Source organism: Sus scrofa, chromosome 17 (genome assembly GCF_000003025.6).
Source record: "Sus scrofa isolate TJ Tabasco breed Duroc chromosome 17, Sscrofa11.1, whole genome shotgun sequence".
Classification (NCBI taxonomy): Eukaryota; Metazoa; Chordata; class Mammalia; order Artiodactyla; family Suidae; genus Sus; species Sus scrofa.
The window spans coordinates 56,032,608-56,056,943 of record NC_010459.5 but is presented as its reverse complement, the minus strand read 5'-3'; positions in this window follow the sequence as shown (position 1 = coordinate 56,056,943).

Here is a 24,336-nt window from a genome sequence, read left to right as displayed (position 1 = left end):
CTTAGTCAATAGAGAAAAAAATATTTATGTTGATCTTATATGATTATTTTTTAATGATTTTTATTTTTTTATTTAATGATTTTTAGGTTTTTTACAATTATTTTCACACGCATTCTATAAATAACTTTCTCCTCAACTACTGGGTATTACATATACAAACTTCCCTTAATATTGACCAAGAGGTAACTGTCCTAAGGCAAATTTATTATGGCATCTTAGCATTTAAATAGCTGCAGAACAGTTTTCTATGCGCAAACTTTTTAAATAGTCACTTCATAAAAAGGATGTATAAATGGGCAATGAGCATGCAAAAAAAAAATACTCAGTATTAACAGTTACTGAGGAAATGCTTTAAAAACCACAAAGAAATACCATCACATCCCATCAGAATGGCTAAAATTAAAAGAGGCTGCTAACATCGAATACTGATAAGGATGTGGAATGATCAGAACTTTTCCCTGTTTTACGTCGAAATGCAAAGTAATACCATTACTTTGGAAAAAAAATCTGGCAGCTTCTTATAAAACTAAATACATACCTACCCTGTGGGCCAGAAATTCAACTGAGTATTTTCCCAAGAGAAAGGAAAGTATATGTTCAAGAAAATCATGGACTTGGAGAATAGACTTGTGGCTGCCCGACGGGAGAGGGAGGGAGTGGGAGGGATTGGGAGCTTGGGGTTATCAGACACAACTTAGAATAGATGTACAAGGAGATCCTGCTGAGTAGCATTGAAAACTATGTCTAGATACTCATATTGCAACAGAACAAAGGGTGGGGGAAAAAATGTATACATGTAAGGATAACTTGATCCCCATGCTGTACAGTGGGAAAAAATAAATAATAATTTAAAAAAAAGAAAGTATATGTTCACAAAGAGGTATATACAGAGACACTTAATAGCAGCTTTTTTTCATAATAGCTTCAAATTGGAAATAGCCCAAATGTCTACCAATAGACACGTGGATAGTGATTTCTACAATGAAACACTGTCCAATAATAAAAAGTAATAAACTACTGATGCACTCAATGAATCTTAAAATTTCACCCATGAATCCCAAAAACATGCTGAGTGAGAGACAAAAGAGCACCAACTATAGGATGCAATTTATATGAAATTCAATGCGCATGATAACATAGAACAGGCAAAAAATAACCTCCAGTGGTTAAGGCTGGAGGTGGGGGTTCTGACAAAATGTCTACATGTGGAAACCCAAACCCCTATCAAGATATAAGCAGAGAACATTGTCATCAACTCAGAAACGAATGACTGGATATCACCTCATGGAACTACTATTCCACAAAATAAGGATCTTGAAATAATGCACCACGTCACATCTATTCAGGGTACACATAATGTCCAATTAAAAAGTGTACTTACAACATCATGGGCAATTTACAGATCAGAGAACCAAAACATCTGCAGGTGTTCCTGTGTGGGGGTGGGGTGCTGAGAAGAGGGTGCTAAATTACCAAAAGCAGTTTACTAATCCAGCACTTACTATGCTTTGAATGTTTTCCTAAGGGTATTACAAGAATCAATTAATCAGTTAATCCTGGTTAAGTGGCAAGATGGTGAAAGTGGATTTAATGCGTTTTTGAGCTTGCTCTATTTCCTTGGCCCTAGGAGAATGTTAGCAAACTGGATTTTTATGTTCCCTAATACCTTAACCCTTCATAATAACGTACTTTACTAATGTGACTATATTTGAGACTCATCATCTTTTAAACTAAAATCTTATAATTGAGTAAACACTGGAAGCCAGTTATTGATTTAAATACACATACAGTCAAGGGTTTTCTACCTGGAGAGACCCCTGGAGGAGTTTGCAAAAGGGTGGGGCTGTGTTTGCTGTCACAACAATGGGGAGCTGACACTGGCGAAGTTCAGTAGGTTGATCCAAGGATCCTAAACATCCCATCATCCTCACATCCGTCTTGAACAGAAAAGTCTTACTCAACCCCAGATGCTCATTCTACCTCTCCCTCATCTAACTTATCTCTAAAGTTTGGCTTTTCAGCCATTGTAAGGCTTGATCTTAATCTCGTGGCTTAAATACTATCTATATGTTGATGATTCCCAAATTCCCTATTTTCACTGTTGAAATCTTCCCTTAAACCTGACACTCTGTGATTCCACTATCTATTTGACATCTTTGGCTGCATAAGAGGTACTTCAAACTTAATATATGCAAAACCAGTCTCAAATCCCTCAGACCCACACCTGCTCCTTCCAAAGCATTTGCCACCCTAATGACTGGTATCTCCATTGACCAAGTTATCATACCAAACACTTAAAGTCACTCTGGGATCTTGCCATTCTCTCACAACCCACAACGAATATTTAAGCAAATTCTACTGACTCTCGACCTTCAAAAACATGTCCTGAATCCAACAACTTCTCACCTCCACCTATCAACTTGGTACCAGCCACCACCATTACACACCTGAATAACTACACAGCCATGTACCCAGTATCCCTACCTTCTACAATCAGAGTAAGACTATAATAAAGTCGGATCAGATCACTTCCCTGATCTAACCTTTCATGCCTTTCCCTTATTCACAGAGTAAAATCCAACCTTATTACCATAGTCTTCAGGATCCTGGGTATCTCACCCTTGGATGCCTCTCAGACCTCACTGTCCATCCAACCCTCTTCCTTCTTCACGGCCTCCCCAGCCATACTGGCCATTCTGCCCTTCCATGAACCTTCCTGAAATCTATTCCTGCTTCAGGGAATGTTCTCTACGTCTGGATTGCTCTTTTAATTGCGGTCTCATCTTAGAGGACTTCATCACCACCACATCTAAAATAGCATCCACCTTCCTCCACCAGGCACACACTCTTTCTCCTGCTGTATGTTTCCTTACAGCATGCATCATTGTTTGTCATATTACTTATTTAGTTTTTATTTTGTCTTTTTATTTGTTGGTTTTTTTCTCTCTCCATTAGAATGAAAGTTTATGAGAGCTGGAAACTGAAAAAAAAAAAAATAGAATAGTTTGGTACCTAATAAGCTTTCCGGCATTTGTTGAACCAGTGAATCAGTGCATAAATAAATAAGTGTGACTATATCCCCAAACATGTCCTATCAGAATTTCTTAGGAAGAATTAAAGTATGAATTCCCAGATCTAATGGCCAGGAGAGTTTTAACCTCAATATATCGGTTGGGTCTGATATTTCAGCAAAAGGTCTGAAACCACTACAAGAGTGTGACACTACCCCCCTATCTGGGGTGTTCAGATAAGTGACCAGCCTGATGCTGATGTAACTAAGATATTTCTATCTTCCTTATCACTGTTTGTTACTTTGTTCATTCTATGACAACCACTGGCTTTAATTCTTGACTACAAGATACTGGATTATTGGCTCTGCTATCTAGATTTTGTTAATGCATTGCCTTTTGATAAATGCCTTCTCTTTTCCTATCATAGACAATTCATCTTGTAGATATTCAATTACTCTGGATGTATCTTCCCATCTGATGTTGCTGAATTGAATTCCCTCACCTTCATATGCTCACTTCTTGCTCTGAGAAATATTCAGTTAAGCTGATACTCAAAGAATTAAAGAACGTGTCTTACTCCAATGGAAATCCTCTTTTCCAAACCCAAAGGACATTGCTATCTTTCCAGGAAACATAACGTAATCAGTGCTAAAGAGAGTGTTATTAAGCAGCTGTCTATCTGGCATATTTTTAAGCTTCTTGGAAAGAAAGTAAAATGGAGAAAAGGGATCTTCTCAGTCTTCTCCAGGCTACAGAGGGCAGATCTCTGGGGAATCTATTATTAGTAAGGACACCAAATTTTCAAACAGTTAAAGCAGGTGAGGCTGCTTTGCGAAATTCAAATTAAATTTTCAATATTTTATGCAAGCTTTGAGAGGTACTATTTACCTGATCTGCTACATTCTCATTGCAGAGAAAAAAAGAGGGTGTGAGAGATGAGAACGCTGCAGCAATGACTTGAAAGACCCTTGGCCTTTCACTATGTAGATGCTACTTTGTGGGACAGATGAGACATTCCCTCCTCGAGGTTACCGCTGAGGTGCAACTTGCTGAAACATGACCACCATGAGATCCTTGCTTCCAGAAAACCAGGTGTGGTTACATTTAGCAAATCAAGATACAAAAGGCATGCTTACATTTGCATTTCAGATAAACCTCAAATAGACTTTTAGTATAACCATCTCCCGTGTGATATCTGGAATATATCTGTACTAAAAGAATATCTATTGTTTATTGGGTAGTTAAATTTAACTGAATGGACTGTATTTTTATCAGGCAACTCTACTGCCAACGCAAGAAAAAGTAACCTGACTCTATTGTGGGCCCATGTTTTAAGCTCCCAAATTATCTTCAGGAAGACAAGGTGGGGCCAGGGCTGAGGGGAAGCAAGCAAGCAAGAGAGCTGGGGCACAGCATTTAAGGAGGCACTCACTCCCAGGGCCGCCCAACTGCAGAGTCGCCACTTGTACAGCTCTGAGAGTAAGTTCTTCCTTAAATTTTGCATCTGAGGTACCCGTGTGCCTCACTCTAGCCCAGGTTTGGACACAGGTTTGTAATTCCTTTTCCACTGTCGTTTTCATAGTCAAAGTTGAGGCAAAGCAGAGTGAGGAATAACTTTATTGCAATTCTTACTGGGAAAGGTTTAATTTTATTTCTCTGTTCACATGTGGGTGCAAACTGCTCCATCCCTCATTACTCACAGACTTTGAAAACAAAGGTATGGTACCAAAGGGGACAGGTGTTTGAGGGAGGGACTGGGGGTTTGGGATTGGCCTATGCACACTGTGGCCTGTGGAATGACTGGACACCTGGGACTTGCTGAATAGCACAGGCCAACTCTACCCAATATGCTGTGATGATCTCTGTGGGAAAAGAATCTGAAAAAGAATGGATGTGTGCATTTGTGTCACTAAATCACTTTGTTCTACAGCAGGAATTATCACAGCCTTGTAAATCAACTATACTCCAATAACACTTTACAAAATGAAGGGACCAAAGAATGAGAAAGGGGAACGCACATTTAATGCTTCAAAAAATATTGCGGAGAACCCATTCAGCACGACACATTCACCTCAGAATAACTAAAGACAGCAACAGATGAGTCACACGAGATGCCTGTTCTTTCCCAGCTTATATTTTAATGAAGAAGATAACTGAACCAATGAAATGTAAAATGGTAAGATGGCAGAGGGATGGGCTTGACAGCTGGCGCGGAAGGTGATATTTGTGTCATAAAAATCTCAAGAAAGAGAAAGAAAGGGCCCTCAGTAAAAATAAGAATAAAGACAGTGAGAAGGGGAAATGCTCGGTGATTTTCAGGAGGAGGGTGTTCCGGTGACTGCAGGGCACCAGCACGGGGGCAGGGCTGTGATGAGATGAAATGGAGGGACCAAAGCAAGGCGTCACCTGCGTTTCTGGCGTTTTCCCAAAATGAAAAGCACAGCCACTCAGGGTGTGCATCAGGGAAAGTCACAAGGGAAATGAGAGTCAAAGAACAACACGTGAAGAAGGAACACCATTAGGTTTTGTTGTTAGTGCTGTTTGTGGGGATTTTTTTGCTCCCAAGTCCAACCCTGCTAATATTCCCCATGTACTATTTGAGGTGAAGTCTGAGGTCCTGTTAGACACAGAGAAATTTCCTTATAAGTAAAAGTTTCAATTCTGGTTTATCCTATTTAAGAAATGCATTTCCTACAGCCCTGCATTGTTCATTGACAAAAACAACAAAAATCCCACAAAAACACAAATATAATGCCCAAATGGAGACTCTACGAAAAAGAAATGTCAGGAAAAGCAGAGAGAAGACACGGAGAAAGAAGAGAAAAGGCATGCCTACGTGTCCACACTGCCTTGCCTTGTTCCACGGCAGACCGTCATCCCCCAGGGTTACTGGGGCCATACCTCTGGGCTTTCGGAGAGTGGAAATAAGACGCTAGATACTGGATGAGGAGAGGATATGTGTTTAAGTTATAACGTAAAGGACGGTCCCAGGTTGGATCATTCCTGATTTCTCTTCTAGGTTAGATGTTGCAAAAGAGGCTTGGGGAAGACTCCATTTTTATCGTCATCTCTTTTGCTGTCTGAGATTCCATCCCTGATGTGGGAGTGGGTGATTGTCCTCACACCAACCATGTCTGGACACAGCAAGGCGCCCAAGAATTCAACTCAATTCTGGCCCTGTCTGGAGACAGCAACAGATTCTACAGGTGAAAGGATCAGACCTACAGGATTCCACCCCCTCCCTGGCCCCTGTGTCAGAGGCCAGGTGCAGGTCCAGGTTGTTACCTGTGCTCCTGACCAGCTGACCACACATCAGATGTTCTCACAATATCTTTTCTTTCCTTGGGTTCTATGAATTTGCTAGAATGGCTCAGAGACCTCAGAGAACCATTTTACTGAGCAGATAACAGCTTTATTATAAAAAAGGAATATTCAGAAACAAACCAGAAGGGGAAAGACACAGGGTTTTAGGTGTCCTACGTCAGAAATGGATTGAGGAGCAAATATATATTTCATATCATAAATCACAACATCACATGACCACATCAAATTCTACATTATGTGTACCCTGAAAAGGTACCATTTCACTGGAAAAATTATTATATGGAAATGAAGGAATCACTTGAACAAGGAACAATGACAGAAAAAAGAACAACTTAGCTTCTAAGCAGGGATTTGAGAGATAACAGAAGGGGAGAAAGAAGAAATGAAGAACTTGGGTCAGTTATGAATGAAAAGGCAGCTCTAAAAAGAGAATTCGCTGAGATGGTCAGTCTAGCAATTCACACGGAGCCAGTGAGGTACACGGTGAAACCGAACATGTGAGCATGAGAGTAACAGCAGTTTACAGGTGAAGGTACGTTTATGTATATCGTATGAGAATTAAATCTGCACTTGGGGAAAAATGATAAGAATGATGATACGGACATATATCAGAGTTCGGAAGATTTTATGTGTGGTACAGGTTTGAGAAGGAGCAAACCCAAGCTAGGCCACTTTGGCATATGAATTATTTGGAGCTGAAGGCAACCAGGACCTGACAAACTCAGGAAAAGCCTTTTCTTTTTTTTTTTTTAACCTCTCCCTTAACTGCCTATAAATAGGGAACCTGTACCAGGAAGCTATTACCAGAGATAACGTTTTACATGAGAAAGACTTATGTGCCTGCCGCGGCAAACATTTGTTTACTAAACTTTTGCTCTTTGCATCTTCCTGTCATTTGTCTCCCTTCCCCTTGAGGTCCCAGGCCTCTACCTGCCCCGCCCCCTTATCCAGATGGCATATAAGCCCCAATTGCTTGACAGCTGGGGAGCTTCATATTTGGGGGTTCCCATAAAACAAAATTAGTTTTTTTTTTTTCCTCCTGTTAACCTGCCTTATGTAAATTTAATTATTAGAGCAGCCAAAGACCCTAGAAGGGAGAAGGAAAAAAGTTATCCTTCCCTACAGGTTGAACAACAAGCTCCCAAAAGATATATCAACCTCCTAACCCTGGAACCTCAGACTGCTGCTTATTTGGAAACAGGGTCACGGCTGATGTAAATAGTTAAGAGGAAGACATACAGGAGTAGGAGAAGCCCTGAATCCAACTGGACTGATGTCTTTATAAAAAGAAAAGAAGGACACAGAGACACATAGAAAACAGCATGAGATGAAAGAGGCAGAAATTGCCCTTCTGCGGCTGCAAACTAAGCACCACCCAGGATGCAGAATGAGACTCGAAGGATCCTTACCTGGAGCCTCCGGAGGGAGCCCGATGCTGCCAACACCTTGACGTCAGACTCCTGTCCTCCAGAACGCTGAGAAAATACATTTATGCTGTTTTAAGCCACCCAGTTTGTGGTACTTAGTTACGGCAGCCACAGGAAGCTAGTACAATGTGCCTTGGTGAATTCCTCCGGTCATCAAGCTAAACCTGAGGAAGTGTCAGATTTATCTGACAGTAACGGATGAAGAAGGAAGAAGGCCTGACGGCGTTTGTTCATCTGAATAGAGCGGAAGCTCTGTTCAGGACACCGGTGGAACCCAATGAAGAAAATCCAAATTCCCACCAGTTCCATTTCCACCCATTCCGGTCATGGAGTCCTCTTCTTAGGTTAAAGATACCGAAATGAGAAAAACTCCATAACTATGAAATAAATACTAATCAAGAGCAGAACAACACGTGCAGAGACTCAGCTCCACTTTGGTGAATGGATTGGAATGCGTTTGGCAAGAACTCATTCCATAGACAAGTATGCAACTGCGAAGGTATGGAGTTCAAAGTTGGAAAAGAAATTTCAGTGGGTCTGTCTGCTCTCGAGATTCTGGAGAGCCTCTCGTGGCTCACCTAAGCCAGAATAAATCACCATGCATTTCACCACTCACAGTGATGTAACCAGTTTGCCTGGGGACTCTCACTCGGCAGTCAGATCTTCTCTGGGTAGCTGGGAATACTGGATATTTTGTAAGACTCCTGCTTAAATTGCTCTCCATGGCCTTACTCCAAAAAGGATTTTGAGCCTATCTCAAGGAGTTAAGGAAATAAAATAAAAACAGGAAAATACTGCATACTAGGCACTAACTATTCATTGACAGTAATTCTAATGATATATAACATTTGGGGGACTGGGTTATTAAGCATCAAGTAGCAAGTGCTATTAACAAAGTGCTTTGTAAATAACTTAATATCCTCTAAGTAGGTTTTGATGGTTCCCTCGATATCAATTTTATATATTTTGGGCCCACACATTAACCTTTTAAACACTTAATAACATTCCACTTTAAGATTTTTATGGGATTCTTTTTTTTCACCAGAAAAACCATTTGGTTTTATGATACTGAGAAGTTTTAGAATCCTGAAGCCATTGTGAGAATGTCATGTCAATATCAAATGGACAGTACTGGGGGGTACTGGAAGCTTAAACTGCCTAAGAGATAACTTTAATCATATTGTTAGTTATTAGGAGGGACTCGAGAGATTGTTTAGTTATTAACAGGGATGGAGAGACTGCAGAAATTCAAAGTGAAAAACAATACTGGTTATAACTAAGTTACAATAGAAGATGCATCGTCACTGAAGTCTCCAGGCAACTATCACATCATTTCCATTTCCAGATGCATGTGGTGATGAGGACAGGACCAACTTCCGTTAGAAAACCAGGCAGGACATAGGAAAACACTATTTGAGGACATTGACCAATAGGCTGTGCAGGATTGGCATCCGTGAGAGAAATGAACCACAGGGGGTGAGCTCTGTGAGTGTATGTAAACCTTCTATCAGAAAGAAGTTTTCTGACCATAGATATCAAGTGAAGGAGAACCAAACAGAAATTGGCAAGAAATCTATTTTAAATATGAAGACAAGAGTTCCTGTCATGGATCAGCAGGTTAAGAAACTGACATTGTCTATCTGGAGAGGCAGGTTCGATCCCTGGCCTCACTCAGTGGGTTAAGGATCCTGTGTTGCTATAGCCTGCTGTGTAGGTAGCAGACACGGCCCAGATCTGGAGTTGCTGTGGCTGTGGCATAGACTGGCAGTTGCAGCTCTGACTCGACCCCTAGCCTGGGAACTTCTGTACGCCACAGGTGCAGCCATAAAAGTAAAATAATAATAATAATAATGATAAATATGAAGATGCCAATAGGATATTAGTAAAACATCAGATGAGCTGACTTCAGAACAAGGAATACTACCAAAGGTTAAAAAGAGATATGCCATGGTGATAACACGAAAACACTCTCCATAACTAACATCTCATCTTCAGATATCATATCGGAAAAACATCGTTTTTATTTCCATTTACAGATAAGAATAATAAAGTTCTAACTGGTTAAGCAAATAGACCAAAGGGATTTACAGTTGAGACAAAATGAAACCCAAACCTGTTTGTTATCTGGCCTGCTGCTCCAGCCATCAAATTGTTTTTCTTTGCATCCTCCCCTGCTTTCTTCCAATGTAGTCTTTACCAAGCAGCTAGAGAGATCTTTTAAAATTCAAGTCTGACCTTTTTCTTTCCCTTAAGCTCTTCTAGGACTTTCTGGCGCGTTCATGATCTTTCCCCTGACCTCCCTCCCGAAACTCATCCTCAGTCCACTCTTCCTTTCATGGCCTAACATCAACTCATACTTCCCTTCGTTCAGGCCCTTAGAAGTAGCTTGCTCTCCATGGCATCAGCATCTTTGTGTATGCTGTTCCCTCTGTCTCTAATGCTCTTCCATTTTCTCCACACAGGTGAGTTTTCCATTTGCCTGCTTAACTCCTCTTCATACTTCAGGTCTCAGCAAAAACGCCACTTCTTCAGACAGCCTTCCTGGCTCCCCAGCCTCGATCGGGTAGCCCAAATTACATTCTCACGGCAAACTGATTTTTTTGTTATAATTATGTATGTATATGTATGTGTGCTTGCCAGCTTGATTAAGGATATTTCTCTCCCCAACTAGAGGATAAGCCCATGGGGACAGAGATTATTGATAGGTTGCTCACTAGTTGATTTCTGATGCCCAGAACAGTGTTATACATAAATACCTGTTAAATGAATAAATAAGTAAAGACAACGGGAAAAGACAGTGGAGAGAAGAAGGGTAAGAAAAGGAAGGGTAGCACGTGGAGTATTTAAAAGAACGGACCATCAAACTCAGATTGGTTCTTAAGAACTAATCCCATTAAGGGCTACTCATTTGATTTCTATGAGTATTTTCATTTTTTTGTCAGTGTGCCTCTAGGATACTTTAAATATATTCTGATTTATATAGCTCTTTGGAGATACCAATCTGACAATGTAAAATGACTCTGTGTATTTAAGGTCACCAAAATATAGCAATTATTTTCAGTTTTAAATCTCTGAATTCTGAAAGCAGCAGAATCTTACCAACTCATCCTTTTTATTTAAAGACTGTCTGGTTTCGAGATTGAAAAATACAGTGGCTAGATCAGACTTTTTAAATGGTTTATTTTAGTTAATATTGATGTGCCTTTGCTTTTCTAAGCCCTGCTGTTTCAGGATGTGACTGTTACAGAATCGTTTCAGCTCTCTGTGCTCTGAACGAGCTTTGCTTATTTTGATCTGCCAAGGTGATTTTTACATAATGCCATCACTGGCGTTAATGCATTCAGTTGCAAGTGATAGTGCAAGGCTGGGAGGGGTAGATACTTCTTCTTGCCTGATTTTAGGAATCTATTATCCAAAGAGTCTGATAGTTAGGGAAGCTTCCAACATGTATTAGTGTGTCTTCCACCCAAGATAAACCTAAATACATAAAGACTATTATGTTCAACATAATAGTTCTGTGGATATAGCTATGTGACCCAAACAGTATAAAGGCTGAAAATCGTTTCAGCCTAATTGTTGATGTGCCTTATTTTTGTTACAAACATGGCTCTTATAGAGCTCAAAGGGGCAGAAACAGTGTGGGAAACATGGGGCTTTACAGGAGATTGAGCACCTTGGAAGAGTTATTTAGTGATTCTTCTTTTGGTAAACACTCCATCCTTTATTTCATGTGGGTCCAGTGAATTGCAAATATTTGGACTAATACTTCCCTATAAATCTGAACACAGAATCCAGACAAGGTTCAGAACACCTTTGCATATTTCTGGGAAGGAATGGGGAGTTGGTGGCAGAATTGAAAAGAAACTGGGATCCCGCTTCCTGATTTTTCTGATCCGTGTCTCTTATGAGGCCCACTTCTCCAGCACTCACATTTTGCGAACTACGTAATGATTTTCTAATAAATGCCTTTATGTGGTTCCTTTTGTAGGAAGATTTGGTTTAATTAATCAGCTGGATTCTGTGGTTTACCAAAAACCCCAACTGAAAAAGGCACTGAAACCAGGCAGACCTGGATCAAATCTGAATCCCCTGCTTCCCAGCAGTGCAACCTGTTGGGCTCTGGGTCCTTAATTTCTAAACTATGGTCAAAAGTACTTCTCTCTTTTTCCTCCTTTTAAATAGCCTTATTGAGATATATTTACATACCATAAAACTCACCTATTTAAAGCATACAATTCAGTGGTTGTTAGCATATTTATAGACGTGTATAACCATCACCATCACCATAGTTTAACTTTCGAACACTTTCCTCACCCTAAAATGAAACCCTGTGTCCTCCAGCAGCCATGCCCTCTCTTCCTTCCATCCCCCAATCCCCACCAGCCCTAGGTAACTATTAACCCACTTTCTGTCTGTATAGATTTGTGTAATCTGGACATCACATCAATGGAATCATACCACATGCAGACTTTTTTTCACCTACCATAGTGTTTTTGAGATTCATCTACATTGTAGCACATACCATTCTTCTTTACTGATAAATAGTATTCAAACTATAAGATGCTGGAGAAAGAAATCAAAGACAATACAAACAGATGGAAAGATATACCATGGTCTTGGATTGAAAGGATCAATACTGTTAAAATGACTATATTACCAAAGGCAATCTACAGATTTAATGCAATCCTTATCAAATTACCAAGGACAGTCTTCACAGGACTAGCACAGAATATTTTAAAATTTGTATGGAAACATAAGAGACCCCAAATAGCCAAAGCAATATTGAAAAAGAAAAATGAAAATGGAGGAATCAAGCTTCTTGATTTCAGACAATACTACAAAGCTACAGTTATCAAAACAATATAGCACTGACACAAAAACAAAAATATAGATCAGTGGAACAGGATAGAAAGCTCAGAATTAAATCCAAGCACCTATGGCCAACTAATCTATGACAAAGAAAGAATATAAAGTAGAAGAAAGATAGTCTCTTCAATAAATGGTGCTGGGAAAACTGGAAGGTACATGTAAAGGAATGAAAATACAACACTATTTAACACCATAGATAAAAATAAGCTCAAAATGGATTAAAGACCTAAATATAAGGCCAGATACTATAGAACTCCTAGAGGAAAACATAGGCAGAATGCCCTTTGACATAAATTACAGCAATATTTTGTCTGATCCACCTTATAGTATAATGGCAGTAAAGACACAAAGAAAATGGGACCTCATTAAACTCAAAAGCTTTTACATAGCAAAGGAAATCACTGAAAAAGCAAAAAGACAACCCACAGAATGGGAGAAACTCTTTGCAAGCAATGCAACAGACAAGGGCCTAATCTCCAAAATATACAAACAACTCATTCAACTCAACAACAACAAAAAACAAACAACCCAACTGAAAAATGGTCAGAAGACCTAAACAGACAATTCTCTAAAGAAAACATACAGAATGACCAATAGGCACATGAAAAAATGCTCAACATCCACTAATTATTAGAGAAATGCAAATCAAAACTACAATGACATACCACCTCACACCTGTCAGAATGGCCATCATTAACAAGTCAACAGACAACAAATGGATTGATTAACTGAAATTTTACAAAAGTTTCAAATAACAAATGCTGGAGAAGGTGTGGAGCAAAGGGTATTCTCCTTCACTGTTGGTGGGAATGCAAATTGGTACAACTACTGTGGACAACAGTACTGGAGGTTCCTCATAAAACTAAATATAGGACTACCATATGATCCAGTAACCCCAATCCTGGGCATATATCTGGACGAAAGTTTCACTGAAAAAGATACACGTGCCACTGTGTTCATCACAGTGATATTCACAATAGCCAAGACATGCTAACAACTTAAATGTTCATTGACAGATGAATAGATTAAGAAGATGTAGTATATATAACTCAGCCATAAAAGGGACAAAATATGCCACTTGCAGCAACATAGATGGAACTAGAGAGTCTCATACTAAGCGAAGTAAAGCACAAAGAAAATAACAAATACCATATGATATCACTCATTTGGGAAATCTCAAATATGGAACAATGATCCTATCTACAAAACAGAAACAGACCACGGCCAAGGAGAACAGACTTGTGGTTCCCAGGGGCAGGGGAGAGGGAGGGAGTGGGATGGACGGGCACTTCAGGGTTTCTGGATGCAAACTGTTACATTTGGAATGGATGGGCAAGGGGACCCTACAGCACAGCACAGGGAACTGTGTGTGATTGGGACATTTTGCTGTACAAAAGGTTGAAGCAACATTGTAACCAACCATATGTTAATTTAAAAAATAAGATAATAAATAAAACATACACAATCTGAAAAAAAGGATACTTCATTTGTTCATCCATTCTTCAGCTGATGAGCATTTAAACTGTTTCCACATTCTGCTATCATGAATAATTCTGCTGTGATCCTCCACATAAAAGGTATTGCATGGGCATATGTTCTTGTTTCTCTTGGTTAGATATCTAGGGGTAGAAATTGCTGGATCATATGGTAGCACTATGTTTAACTTTTGGAGGAAATGTCAAATTGTTTTCCAAAGTGACTGCACCATTTTACCTTCCTACCAACAACGTGTAAGGGTTATAATGTTCACCAACACTTTTGATAGTCACTTTTTTTTCATTATAGCCATTGTAGTAGGAGTGAAGTCTTATCTCATTCTGGTTTGGGCTCATATTTCCCTGATTACCAGTAATATTAAACCTCTTTTCATGTGCACATCATCCATTCAAATATCTTTTTTTAGAGAAATGTCTATTCAAATTATTTGCCCATTTAAACAAATTTAACCATTTGTCTTAATAATAATATTCATGAGACATAATATAGTCTAGTTTCAAGTCCTCTATCAGCAACAAGATTTACAAATATTTTTCTCAACCTGTAAGTTCACTTTATTGATGATGTCAGAAGCACAGAAATGTTTTAAATGTTTTAAATTTAAACCAATGTGATGGAAATTTGCTATGTTTTTCTTTCCTGCCAAGAGTTTTATAGTTTTGGCTTTTACATTTAGGGTTCTGATATATTTTGGGTTAGTTGTGATATATGAGGTATGAGATAAAAGGTTGGGGTTCAACTTGATCCTATTACTTGGGGGTATCCAATTGTCCCAGCACCATTTGCTGAAAAGACTCCTATTTCCTCATTGAATTGTCCTGGAAACATTATTTTAAATCAGTTGACCATAACTGTTAGAGTTTATATTTGGACTCTCAATTCTATTCCACTGATCTGTAGGCCTAACACTTTTCTTTATTATAGCAGCTTTCTAGTAAGTCTTGAAACAGAGAAATAAAAATCCTCCAACATTGTTCTTCTTTATCAAGTTCAATTTAACTCTTCTGGGTCCCTTTCACTGCCATGTCAATTTTAAATCAATTTGTGATATTGCACAAACAAGGCACTCAGGATTTTGATAGAGGTTGTGTTATATCTGTCAATAGTTAAAGGAGTAATGTCATCTCAATATTTTCTTATACATATACACTGGGTGTATTTTAATTCATTTACATTTTCTTTAATTTCTTTCAATAACACTTTGTAGTTTTCAGTACACAAGTCTTGAATGTACTTTGTTAAATTTATTTCTAACTATATTATTCAATTTATGATACTGTAAGTGAACTTGTTTCCTTAATTTCAATTCGGAATTGTTCCTTATTAGCACGTAGAAATACAACTGATTCTTGTGCACTGGTCTTATACCCTGTAACCTTGTTGAACTCACTTGTTAGTTCCAGCAATCTTTAGTTGACTCCTTAGGATTTTCTCTATATAAGCTCATATTATCTGTGAACAGAAATAATTGTAATTCTTCCTTTCCCATATGCATGACTTTTACCTTTTCCTTGCCATCCATGGCTAGAGCCCTCCAGAAAACGTCGAATGGAGCGGCTGACAGCAGCCATCATCATCGTGTTCCGTGTTTAGTTGGAGGAGGAAGGGGTGGGGGTGGAACATCCAGCTTTTGCCATTTAGTACGATGGTCATTGTAACACCTTTCTCTTTAATTTTCCAGAAAGAATAAATGGTATAACATATAATAAACTCTTATGATGTTTTCAAATACCACATATACCAGTTATTAAAACTGCTATATGTTATTAAAACTGGCGTCCAGTGTCCTCTTTTCCCACACAGACTACATCTTACCATCTTCCTCATCGACTACATCACAGGTCTCCGTAAACTACTGCTTGTAGAAACAATCTGGCCCCCATTTGAGTAAATAAAACAAATGATTTCATTAAACAGTATTTCTGAGCACCTATGATGTTCCAGAGATTGAGTTAGGCAAGTAGGTCATGCCAGGGTAGGATAATCCCAAAACAGACTTGCTCCCACCTTCATGAAGATGAGAGTCTGGGGGTGGGGGGAGATCACTGACAAGCAAATGAATAAAATAAAACAACTACGAGTTGTCCTAAGAACTCTAAAGAGACCAAAAACATAACAATGAGAAGAGGACTCATAGGAGATCCAAGACTCAGGGAAGGAAATTAAACGTAAACCAAAAGGATACGAAGGTAGTGGCCACAGAAAGAGAAGGTAAGCAAGTCCACCCAGAGGGGCCTGCCTGTGGCAAAAGCTGAAAGCACTGGGACTTCATCTTTGAAGAACTGAGGAATGATGGAGGAACTGTAGAATAATGAGCGAGGGAGGAAGGAGGGAAAGAGGAAGGCTGGCGGGTAATTACTAGAACCGTAATATAGGGCTTTACAGGTGATGAAAGAAATTTCAAGTTTGGGGTGAACAGACACAAACTTCCATTTAGAATGGATAAGGAAAGAGGTCCTACTGTATAGCACAGAGGGCTATATCCAATCTCTTGGGACAGAACATGATGGAAGATAATATGAGAAGGAGAATGTATCAATATGTTTGATGAGGTCATTTTGCTGTACACCATTGTAAATCAACTACGCTTACATAAAATAAAATGAAAGAGGAAGTACATAAGGAATACCAAGTATTCAAGTTGAAGAAGAGCACGACTCTTTACGTGTGTTAGAAACTTTTTCCCTTATGTGGATAATTGTGTCCTCAGGTAGGAGACCAACGCAAGCATTGCGGCAAAAGTAGATGTTTATGGGCTAGAATGATGGCCATGGACTTGGACAGAGTGGGTGGGTCTGAGGACTCACTGATGGATTAGACAAAGAGGTGAAAACAGAACGGAGGGTAACCATTAGATCTCTGGTTGAAGAAATGTGTACATAATGGTGCATCTACTGAGATGGGAAAGAAGACAGATGGGACATATTTAAAGTGGACATGTTTCCTGTCTTGTCTTCTAGATCTTTTCTCTCTTGGGCAGAAATCACATCTTGTGCATTTCTGTATTTTGCCCCATGTTTGTGTTACTGAGCTCTCTAATTTGCAATTTACTAAAGTCCAGCATAAAATAAGTTAAAATGGGAATTTATTAGAAGGATGCTAAAATACTTCCTAATGAAACAAGCTTCCAGAAAGACAGGAATTCAATGGGAATCCAAGCATTAGTTGAAACTCAAACCTGAACGCTGTCAAAACTCAATACTTTCTGTATGTCTATTTCATCCATTTTTAATCTTTTTTAATAAAGAGATTCTCCGCATGGCAGGGACACAGATTCGATCAACCCTTATCATTTCATCTCACACTTAGAAAAACTGGTTATTATAGATATAAGATCATTTCGCCAAAGGGGTAAATTGTGGTGTGTGTAAATACATATATAATATGTATATAAATTATACATACTATATATATTATATACTCTATGATAATATATATTATACATATTATATACATTATATACTCTATGATAATATATATTATACATATTATGTATATTATATACTCTATGATAATATATATTATATAATATACAATTATTTAGAACATATAAATGTATGCTACATGAATATAAATATATATGTATGATGTATAAACATATAAAACATACTGTATATAACTGTAAATATAAGTATATATGCATATCTATTATATTTATAAAATATATATACATATCCTTCAGTATTCATTTCCCCTAAATTTTTCCTATTAACTCTGCTTTGATTTTTTCAATTTTCCATCTATATCCCATATCCATATATGACTCCAGATTTAGACACAGATAAGCTTAAACTAGTTTAATCTCACATTGCATTCGTCCATTCCAACTTTAGGTGTTGTGATTGGTATAGGAATGTATATAAGGCTTAATTTCTGCTAATATAAGAGAATGAACACCAAACAATATTTGGGGACCACTAGAAGATTCTCTTTCCCTTGACTGTATGGCATAAGAATAGGAGGTTTGGAATTACTGTCCTATTTGGTATCAAAAAGAAAATGTCTGGAAGTTATGGGGTTCTGTCAAATGAAGTTAGAAAATAAAGATTACACGGTGAAGCAAAAGAGATACAGGGAGAAAGGGGGTTCTGAACAAAATCTTTTGAATGTCTTAGTCACTAATATGAAGCGAATACTACTTTGAAACTTTGACTTAAATGAAACTATGGATTCCCTTTACTATGAAAGCCAGTGCAAGCTGGATTTATGTCCATGGTAACTGAGTCCTAATAATAGTACAGATAGAGTCACCTCAGCTGTCTGGCTCTTAAAGCCAATCTTATGAATGGGACTCATTGGCAGGGTTCAAGTGTCAACCTTGAAACAACTGACCGTGAATAAGATAATCAAGTCCTGTGAGAATATAATAGCTTCCATGGGGACCTTATGCGGTTAGGTCCTGATAAAGGGTGGTTATCAGGAGGTTGGGCTAGGAATGCTATCTGCCATCTCCTGCTACCTTGGAGAGCTGCTAGCACCATGCCTTCCCTGGGACACATCAATAAAAGGTGACTGAATTATGTTCGTTGCACATTTCGCCATGGCTTCACTGAACTTCTCTAAAACTTCACAGCTGCCACACAATTGTAAGTTTCACAGTACTGCTGTCAAAGACGGCTGAGTTTATGACCCAGATACAGTTGTTTATTTTTGTGATTGATTAGTCTCCATTTCCCAGTGTGTACAACAGGAGCTTTAAAAGCACCTCACCGTGATTTGTCGTTCATTGTTTAAGATATTTGACATTGGAAAGTGCAAGCACTTGCCATATAATATGAAATCCATAATTGTTAGCTTCTATTCTTTTATCCAATTGTTCTATGACATAGACATAGGACATATGGAATAGCCAGAGTAAAAATTTTCAGTGAAGATGTATTTAGTTGAATAATGGCAATTTTATCCAATGAACAATGTTTTGGGGTTCCCTCATTTTGTGGTAGATCCATGAAGGAAGCGGGCTATATGTCTTTGTATTTCTAACCCCTAAAATAGCACCAGAGTATATGTGTCTATTGGATCAATAAATGGATGCAAAGGTGAATGGATAAATAGGTCATAGCATATTTTTGAGTGCTTGGCTATGCAAAGAACTGAGCTGGATTTTCAAAGAATATTATTTTATTTAATATATAGAAACACATTTAGAAATCTGATTTCTAGGAGTTCCTTTGTGGCTCAGAGGTTAGTGAGCCCGACTAGCATCCATGAGCATACGTGTTCAATCCCTGGCCTCGCTCGGTGGGTCAAGGATCTGGTGTTGCCATGAGCTGTGGTGTAGTGAAGTTCCGATTGGACCCCTAGCCGGGGAACCTCCATGTGCCGCGAGTGTGGCCCTAAAAAGACAAAAAGACAAAAGAAAAAACAAACGAAATAAATAAATCCCATCTCTAAATTTCTCTGGAAAACAGAGCCTTGAAGGTTCTATTACTGGTCCAAGATCAAGCCACCCCCCAATAAATGGCAGAGTCACGTCTCATCTCCGACACCGTTCCTATGAATCCAAAGCTCAAGCTTTGCTAGAACAATTGATTTTTAAGCTCTGCAAAGGTGATGGTCTAAACTTTAAAAAGTTTAATCTCTTTGTTTCTTCACCCACAGCTTCCAGCCATAGTAAGCACACTACACGGATTTATTTACTTATTCATTGGCTGAGTCTGCACTGACAGGTGTACAATAGGAAGAAAGTGAGAGCTGACTATACTGGAATTGTTTGTGTAGCAAGGGTTCACCAAAACCAGTGGAAGAAAATTTTTGACTTCAGCATGAGAAATCCTAATTTTTTAAAAAAATAAACAGACTATAAAAATAGGCTAGTGTGCTGGTATTATTCAAGGTAAAGCCTAAGGAAAAAAATGACTAATATTTTTCACTAGGTTGAATATATTCACATATGTTTTTATGCCAAAATCCACTCTATTTTCTGCTAAATAATAAATGGCCAGTGACTTTTAAAAGGACCAATATGTCAGTATAATTATCTAAAATCTAACAAAAATTGTATTCTTTGTAGCCTGGAAGGACATATTTTAAATGCAAATGGAATATTTTTAGAACCTGTACATCATCTTACCCTTTGAAAAAGTTCACATATTTCTTATTCTTCACTGTTGAAAATCCCCAGCTCCTCTTTTCCTGTCACCATTGTGGGATAAAAGAATTCTGGCTGTGAACTGGTCTTTCTTGAAGAATCCATTAAAGTTTAAGCTTGTGCATGGCATCAAGCAAGTAACGTGTTCATTTCCCCAGAGCAGATCACAACTCTTTTGTGTCACTTAATACAAGGGGGGAAAAAAGAGTAAAAGAGAGGAAAAAACAAAATGGCATTTGCAGGAAAATCTGCACACAAAGGGCCTGGCTGTTAGATTTTAACAACAGCATGAAGGATGCTCGGTAAAGATAATAGGAATGTATCAGGTTCACTAATTGGAAAATAGTGCTTCTATATCCCAAGAAATAATCCGTAGTAAACAGACACCGAAAAATCAGAGAGAAATATTCATGACCCCTCTTATGAATACAGCAATACAGCAGCTTTTTTTTTTTTTTTGAAATAAATTTAGGCAGTTATCCTGGGACTAAGGAGCATGCTCTGTATTAAGACTTTTAATCACTTTTTAGCATGTGTTTGTTTTTGGTGGGGAGGGGAATACAACTCAGACTTCTTGATGGAAATATCCCAAAGGGTTTAATTTACTTTGGGAACATGTATAAAGTGATTCCTGATTTGAATACTATAGATGTTTAAATCACTGCACAACCAGCAGATGGGTTAGTACTTCCAACTAGGGAGGGCCACTTGGCTGTGGACAATGATGAATTCAGCTTGGTCCCAGGGTCTGTCCCTCAGTCTTCCAAGTTCAGATCCAGGCTCATGCCATTGTCCTGGAGCTGATCGGACTTGAGACTGAATCACAGAACAAAGCTCAAAGAGACTGACGGGCCTTGCCAGAACGACAGCTACTGAATCCAAAGGAGAATGCAGGGATCTAGTAAACAGGATCCTAGCTTCGGCGTGACTGCACATTTTTTCCCTGCAGGCGAGCTGTGCCAAAAGCAAAATGATCGGTGATTTGGTTTTGCAGCCTCAGAATAAGGGTAGCTAAGAACATCTGTTTGCATGTTTAAAAACTCACACATCTCACATACCTCTACAACGGAGACATAGCTTCTCTTAGACAGAAGGGCCCTCTAACCCCCTCCTTGGGATGGACATCTGGCATTTTCCTCTCTGAATGCCCTTATTTTCTTAATCTAATGTCTACTACTTTTTCATCGATCCTTTCTTTAGGGTATTGCTGGTTTTAGTCATGTTTTAATTGATCTAGATGCCATTTTATTTTTAATTATGGCGAAAATACCTTAGATTACAGTGCAGACAGGACATTCATAAGTTTGGTATATTGATTTTGCCCAATATCCCAGTTGGAGGAGCTTCTATGTCTTCCATATTGTTCTTGATATAAGCCCATTTCCTTCAACCTTCTTTCAACAATTTTGGTAAACATACAGAAGGCAGTGTTCTCCCACGTGTGGACCCACACACACACTGAATAGCAATATCAAATTTTATCTAATAAGGAGTAATGTGTTGAAAAGGGCCATTTATTCAGCAATGTTTCTTTCCTTTTCCTTTCTTTTCTTTTCTTTTCTTTTCGGGCTGCACCCACAGTATATAGAAGTTCCCAGGCTAGAGGTCAAATTGGAGCTGCAGTTTCCAGCTTACACCACAGCCACAGCAACGCAGAATCTGAGCCGAGTCTGTGACCCATACTAGAGCTCATGGCAATGCTGGATCCCTAACCTACTGAGCAGGGCCAGGGATCAAACCCACATCCTCATGGATACTAGTTGGGTTAATTTCCACTGAGCCATGATGGAAACTCCCAGAAATGTTTCTTGAATGCCTACTCTGTACTTGACACCAGATACTGCAGTGAACAAAAAAACCAAGCCCCTGACTTCATGGAGTCTACATGCTAATGGGGAAAACAATAATTTACAAGTAAGCCAAAATGAATGTAATAAAAAAGAAATGAGAAATATTATGAAAAAAAAAAACTAAAACACGTGACAGAATAGAAAATGATGGGGAACTATTCTTTCAGACAGGATGAACATGGGTGTGAATCATGGGTAGAGTTAAGGCAGATTTTGCCTCAACAGAAGAAAGAACTCATTAACCGTCTCAGCAAGAGCTGTCTGGCCACAAGCACCACAGCCTCCTCAGGCAATGAGCTCGACTCGGTGAAGCACTCTGGAGCAGAGGACTTGGTAAGGCCAAGTCCTGTATCAAAGAAAATTCTAGGATTCTAAATAGCAGACTTTGAAAAACAGTCCTTGTACCTGCCTGATTCCAAAGGTATACTGAAATATTGATAATACTTTGGAAATAGAAACGTGAAACTCCAACCAAAGCTAAACTGTTAATATGGCTAGTATACAGGATTTTTAATTAATCTTGATACATTAAACATATTTGGAGCAGATGTATTGCATAATGTTTCTAACATACTTAACCATTTGATAAAGAAAACATCATCATAAAAATTGCTATCTCATCACTGATTTGGAAATACACAGCATGGAAAAGAGACTAGCCCCTTCTCTATCTTCTTCAAAGATACAGTTTCTTCTCATGTCAGAGAACCATTCCATTTTTCTCCCACCTATGCCTATATATTATTTATCATCAGGAGGAATACTAATATTATACTGACTTTATACATTGTGGTAATTAAGTTAAATATATAGGTGTATTTAACATAGGGCTTGACAATTGGTAAGTTATGGTAGAATGACTGCATACATAGCCCCAGTTCACCACCCTTCCCTGTATCTATACCCTTTGCAATGTGACTATAGCATCTTCCAGCAACAGCGGAAGCTCTTTCTCCATTCTGTAAATCTGGCATGGCCTGTTGCCCTGTTTCGACTTACAGAAGGTGGCAAAAGTAAAGGTAACCAGGTCTACACCTCAAGAGGTCCTGAAAAGTTTTGTTTTCTCTTGGACTCGTGCCTCCACCATGAAAATAAACCTAATCTATACTGATAGATAATGAGATACTACATAAAAGAGAGACACGTAGGTCCCAGCCAAGGCTTTACTTAGCCTTCAATTAACTGACGAGGCATGCACCTGTAGGAACAAGCCAGCCAGCCTAGATCAGCCGTGTCTCACCGGAAACTGCACAGCTTCCTAACCAACTTGTACACTCATGTCTTTCATCCACCGTTTGCATTTCACTCACACAGCCGTAATTAACCCAACTCTATGTTCAATGCATGTCGCCCATCCTCATCATCATCCAGCTAAAGACACATAAGGATACTGGAGTTTGTTCACTGCATCACGACGGTATCATCTCCAGACATTAAACACTTGGAATATAAATCATATGTGGTGGAGGTTTTTGTTTGTTAATATATCCTACTGGTTTATAGTGAGACTAGGAAAAGATCAACCCACAATTAAGACATTAAATGACCATTTATAGAATTCTGGACTTGGTCAAATAACCATGCACATCAACATTTTTCTGGGTTTTGAGAGTCCAGGTACATTGTCCAGAAATGAGCATGCAGAATCAAACCACCCTTGTAGTGACCCACATGTTCTGTTCTTCTTTATATAAAAGCATTAGATGCTACTTGGACAATTTGCTGTTTGGACATGATTACACAAGTCTAATTTCCAAGTATCTACTGCTAAAAAAAAAAAAAAAAAGGTTCAAACTGGCAATTGAAATATACTCTTGGCTGTTAAATTATATAACAGAGCTTGGCTTTCTTAAAGAAATAATTAGAAAAACAAACTTAACTATATGCAGCCCATCATAACTAGAATCAGGGAAAAAGTGCATGAACCCAAACACTTTAAGAAGTGGTGTCTAGAAAGTCTAGAACAAAATAACCAAAATAAGTCTTTTAAATGTCTCCAATAGGGTTCAATAAGATATCTGTAACACATAGGAGATGCACAGTAATCCTAACAGGAGAAAAAGGAAGCCGAGAAAGGGATGAACTAGGGCAAGACGGGAGGCTCTGAAGGAGGATGGCCACTTGACAACGCTGGCATCCACCTCTTGTCTCAGATCCCACTGAGATGCTCAGAGGAACATGGAAACACTAGCATCAGCAGTAGATACACAAACAGGGAATAGCATTGGCTGTAGAGGGTTACATACAAAATGGGACTGAAAAAAAAT